We start from the raw sequence: 6,000 nt of genomic DNA, 5'->3' as shown, positions 1-6,000 counted from the left end.
TAGATAATAGAAAGAGAAGTGGGCACAGCAGAATTATATATCAGCATGGTTCTACACCACCTTATGTATGGGTAACATAGTTGAAAAAAGACTATAAGTAACAAGGGTGTGCACACCCATAATTGATAAATTACAAACTTTTATTTAAAAAATGGCTCAAAAAATGCACAATACAGACAGAGACAGCTGAATTAAAAACAATTAAAAAGACACAATAAAGACTGAACGAAACGAAATTGCCGGCAGACAGCGATACGCATGGGGACTTGTCTGCTCAGGTCTTTACAATCACCCCAGCATGTATCCTTCCATGCTGCTTACTGGTAGGCATATTTTTGAATGTAAAGACACAGAAACAGAACACAGTATGACAAACGTGCATAAGCTTTGGGAGATCCCCCGCCTCTCTCTTTTGGGACATGCATAAAAAGCCATTTTGCACAGCGAGCCCATACCGGGCAGCACCTTTCTGAACCCTGCTCATGAAGGTATTATTCACATGTTCAGGTTTTTAAATATATTAGATAGGACTGCTCCGAGAAGGGTATGCCTTGACGCGGCGGAGTGGCTTAGCGTACATTTTTTTGCAAAAAAAGTATCAACAAAATACCCTGGTTTTGTTAACATCTTTTACTAGCACTTGCTACTTACAGTTATATATATTTTACAGCAGAGTATTTATGCACGTTTGTCATACTGTGTTCTGTTTCTGTGTCTTAGTTCTTGGGTGGTGTGAACAGGGTCTTATTGACCCATTCAGTTTTTGTGCATGTGTCATGTGTTCTGAATCCATTGATTTCTTGCTTATGCAAGCTTTGGGAGATCCCCCGCCTCTCTCTTTTGGGACATGCATAAAAAGCCATTTTGCACAGCGAGCCCATACCGGGCAGCACCTTTCTGAACCCTGCTCATGAAGGTATTATTCACATGTTCAGGTTTTTAAATATATTAGATAGGACTGCTCCGAGAAGGGTATGCCTTGACGCGGCGGAGTGGCGTAGGCTGGTTTCACATTAGCGCATTTTCAGCGCGCGCACGGCCGGGGGTAGCTCCGCCCCCGATCCGGCTCTCTGCCTGGCGTGCCCGCCCCTTCCTTGTAGCGCCGCCTCCTAGCGGACAGCGGCGCCTGCGATCGGCGCACCCTATCTTTAGCATAGGGTGCGCCGATCGTGCGCAGGCCGTGCGCTAGTTGCGCTTTGACCTGCGCTGCGCACTTTTGACGGTGCGCCGTGCGCGCCAAAATCAAACTTTTCGGATTTTGGCGCGCACGGCGCACCGTCAAAAGTGCGCAGCGCAGGTCAAAGCGCAACTAGCGCACGGCCTGCGCACGATCGGCGCACCCTATGCTAAAGATAGGGTGCGCCGATCGCAGGCGCCGCTGTCCGCTAGGAGGCGGCGCTACAAGGAAGGGGCGGGCACGCCGGGCAGAGAGCCGGCTCGGGGGCGGAGCTACCCCCGGCCGTGCGCGCGCTGAAAATGCGCTAATGTGAAACCAGCCTTAGCGTACATTTTTTTGCAAAAAAAAGTATCAACAAAATACCCTGGTTTTGTTAACATCTTTTACTAGCACTTGCAACTTACAGTTATATATATTTTACAGCAGAGTATTTATGCACGTTTGTCATACTGTGTTCTGTTTCTGTGTCTTAGTTCTTGGGTGGTGTGAACAGGGTCTTATTGACCCATTCAGTTTTTGTGCATGTGTCATGTGTTCAGAATATTTTTGAATGTTTATATTTATATACACCTCTTCTATACTATTGCTATTGTATCGGGTCACTTGACTTTTTATTAAGATGTTTGATCTATTTTCTGCACACTCCTTTGATCTAAGGTAATGTGTTAACATAGTGCTATTATCTCCATTGTCTATATTTTTTTGTATGCATATCCAATGTTAGTGTGATTAATTTTAATTAATTAGTCTTTATTGTGTCTTTTTAATTGTTTTTAAAGGGAATCTGTCACCACTTTTTGGCATATCATGTAAAAATATCATTCAATTTAGTGTCACCTACGCATTATAAAAGTACTTTTGATACCCCTTGACTCCCCACCTTTGATCAATAAATACCGTTTATATTTCTCCCGTGGTGTATGTAAATCTGCTCGGTAACTGACATTCTATGGGGGAATGTTATTTTTTTTACCCCCTGAGGGAAAAAGTAAAAGCCTCCAAAGACAAATCTCTGCTATCACCCGCTTTGTTCAAGGAGAAATTAGAAAGTAAAGCTTACAAGTTAATATCTCTACAACGGAGATGAGAAGTTTAAAAAAAAAACAATTTTTTTTTCAGATCTGCAGCCTCTATTCCATGATGTGACCAATTTAACTTGCTAAAACTGGTAAAATGTCTTCTTAAATGTCTAACTAAACTTCTTAAAAACTTGTAGATTCTTGAACATGACTTTTGCTATCACACACAAAAAATACATAAATACATTAGAATATACTAAATTAAGAATAGTAGTTGTCTAGGTAAATACTTTATGCCCCAAAAATAAAAAAATATTCTAGGAGTGATAACTGTCATTCAGCTGACATATTTCACTAACATTGATATGTTTCCTGGCATATACCTGAATGGTTACTATAACATGCATGAAAAAAGCCACACAAGGATTTCCTGCACAATTTTTTTTGTAATTTCCAAACATGAAGACAAATATCACAAAAAGCCTACTGTTTTTCAGATAGCATCTGGCCACAGCAATTTTTGTGCCCCCAAAAATTCTACTGGAAAAATGTCTCCCCCCCCCAAGAAATTTTTTTTCTAGAAAATGCAATATTTATAACAACTCTAAAGAGATCTTCCACAAATTTAAGATAGTAATTTGATCAGTGTGTGTCTGACGTTCAGCAACCCCACAATCAGCTGAATAAATGTATCGCTGAGCTTCAGCAAGTAATAGCTCCTTAAAGAGAATGTATAAACAGAAAATGACCTAATGTTTAAATAAAGTTTTCGTGTTTCTTTTAATTGTTTGTATTGTATTTTTATATTAGAATCTGTATAAAAAAATAGAAATCATGTAATGTTCACACTGGCTGCGAGGATAATTCTAGACCGATACTACCTCTCCTTTCAGGAAATTCATATGTACAGCAATACTCCATGTGATCAGCAATACTTAGAATTGAGCTTTGTGCTCCAATAATTACAATGTGAGTTCTGGAGAGGATAAGGACGTGATGAAGCCAATGTCCAGTGCTGCCGAATACAGAGCAAAGCTCCCAACTGTCACGGATTCAGCGGGACTGTCCTGTCACGTTAGAGCTTTTGTCTCAGCTTCTAGACTACTCACCTCTCTTCTCTCCGACGTCTTCATCACTCCATAGCTCTTCCTCCTGAGGGGAGGGTCACATTTCTCTGTTCAATGCCTAAATTATATTATACATTCACTACCTCTTCTTCCTGTGTTCTGGTCTCCCCTGAATGCAAACTCATGTCTCAATGTTTACAGGCTGTTGCTTTATCTAGGAGTCACAGCCCACAGCAACATAGATGGGAGAATTTGGTAATCTTCACCCCCATTGCAAGCAATGCACCCAGAAGCAGATTATACATGTCCATAGAGATACATAACAATGTATTTCTATGGTCCCTGCATACTGAAGTGAAGAAAAAGATTTGTTTTGTTCCTATAAAAATAGTAAGCCATTACAAAAATGTCATTTTTTTTCTGTGAGTCTCCTTATATCTCAACCCCACAACCTTAACATTAGAGGCAGACTCTTAAGCTACTGAGCCTCAAACTCTGATGGTGTAATGGGGAGAATTCTGTGTACAGATTATAATGATAGAAATAAACTGCTATGCACAACGTATGTATTTGTATTCTAGAGGGAGGATAAGAGATTTTTTTCATCCTATAAAATTACTAAAATTAAATAATAATGAAAAACACTTGACAATGAAAAACAATTTCAATTTTAAAGTGTTTATTTAAATAATAAACTTCACAAATCAGCAAATAACATGGACATATAATGTAATGTTAATGACCCACACAACACAGCTATCAGATTATTTACGGATATCAGTAAATGACGTAAAAAATGGCAATTGATATTTTTTTCTCTATTAAACCCATAAAAAATGTAATAAATCTGTAATGCTGAGCCCGTGTTTACACGTAGCACATATGCTGCATTCTTTCTGCTGCTTTTTCTCTGCAGGTGTTCGCATCATACAACGCAATAACAATCTTCTGATTATTATATGTTATATGCTTTTTTTAAATCCATTTTCCCACTTATTTGATGAAGTTTGGGGGCAGATATGAAGCAGAGTTTTCAATGCTTTTTTAATAGTACAGAAAAGCTTTGATTCTGACCTTAAAAATGCAACTGCATTGTTTTCAGAAGCCTATTAAAAAAAAATGCACCAAAACCACAGAGTTCAGCAGCGTCTTTAAACTCAAGGGGGCGGAGATATCATGGAATCAATTCCACTTTGCTTGGACATTTAGACTGTGCTTACAAGTAGCATAAATGCTGCATATTTTCTGCTGTTTGTTTTTGCACAAAAATTCTGTGTTTAACTGTCCAAGCAAAGTGGATGTGATTCCATGAAACCTGCACCCCCTGTGCATCTAAAGATGCTACTGAACTGTGTGGTTTGGGTGCTTTTTTTTCTCTCTTGTCTTCTATGTGGAGTCTAAAAAAGCATGTAAAAAACTGCATTTACTTTTTTATGTGCAGAATCAAAGCTTTTCTGTACTATAAAAACACATTAAGATTGCTGCTTGATATTTGCACCAGAAACACATCAATTAAGGTCCCTTTCACATTCCCTGATATTTTCGGTACTGGTAAAAACAGTACCGAAGATGTCCGTGTGTATGTGTGTTTCATTTCTGTGGCATATATGTGGCAACTGTGTGCCGCCTGTGTGTCACACCAGTATCACTTGTACCAATGCCTGAGTAAAGCCAGCAGAGCTCTCTCTATACTCAGGTGCCGGGTGCTGAAGACAGTTAACATCATTGTCCCCTGCTCTGCATGCATGAGCAGGGGACAATGTTGAGATGTAAAATGTTTAAGTGTAAAATTAAGAATAAAATTTAAAAAATCACATTATACTTACCTTAACACTTAATCTCCTGAAGTCATTGTCCCTTGTTAACAAACAAAAATAAAAAACAACAATATCCCTTACCTGTCAGAAGTTGAAAGAATCCATAGTGTCGCTCCCCAGAATCCTTCTGTGTGACATTTGCTTAGTAGCAAGAGTGATCGTCGGAGGCGACCACTAACGCTGAAGAGCTGGGGAGAATGACTCGCTGAAGCGAGAGAGGGCCTCACTGTGAACTGTGGTGACCTCAATGAGCTCAGCACTGCACCGTGAGACTTTTTCTTATGGTGCTTGCAGTGATCTCACTGCAGTTCGTCGGCCCAACTAGGAATGCAGCCTCAGTGAGCTGCAGTAGCCTTGATGAGGTCACCACTGGTCACTGACGCTGCACTCAGAGCAGCTCATTCTGTAGTGGTTTTCAGCATCTTGGCACTAACCAGGTTGAAAACTATTTATTGCAGAAATAAATTATGGAGTGGGACAGAACGTCGGACAGGTGAGGGATATGATTGTTTTTTATTTTTGTTTTTTTACAGACCGAGGCTTCAATGGGATGGGTGTTAGGTGAGTATTTTTGTTGTTTATTATTTTCTGTTTTTTTTACAGGAGACAATGTCTTCAATGGAATGGGTGTAAGGGGAGTATAACTGTTTGTTATTTTTAAATAAAAAAGTAAAAGTGTGTTTGTTTTTTATTTCAAATAAAGGACTTTATACTGGCTGTGTGTTTATTTACAATATAACTATGGGATTAGTAATGGATAGCACCTTATATACTCCTCTCCATTACTAATCTGTGGTCTAGAAGTCACTGGAAAATACAAAGTTGACATCAACACACAAATATAAACCCCACTTGCCACAGCCTCTGGGCAAGCGGGAAGAGCTGTGCAAAGCAACAGAATTTACGCATCTAATAGATGT

The sequence above is a fragment of the Dendrobates tinctorius genome, unplaced genomic scaffold (genome assembly GCF_039654945.1).
Source record: "Dendrobates tinctorius isolate UK_male_01 unplaced genomic scaffold, ASM3965494v1 ptg000064l, whole genome shotgun sequence".
In the NCBI taxonomy this organism is placed as follows: Eukaryota; Metazoa; Chordata; class Amphibia; order Anura; family Dendrobatidae; genus Dendrobates; species Dendrobates tinctorius.
Note: the sequence above shows the minus strand (reverse complement) of the source record.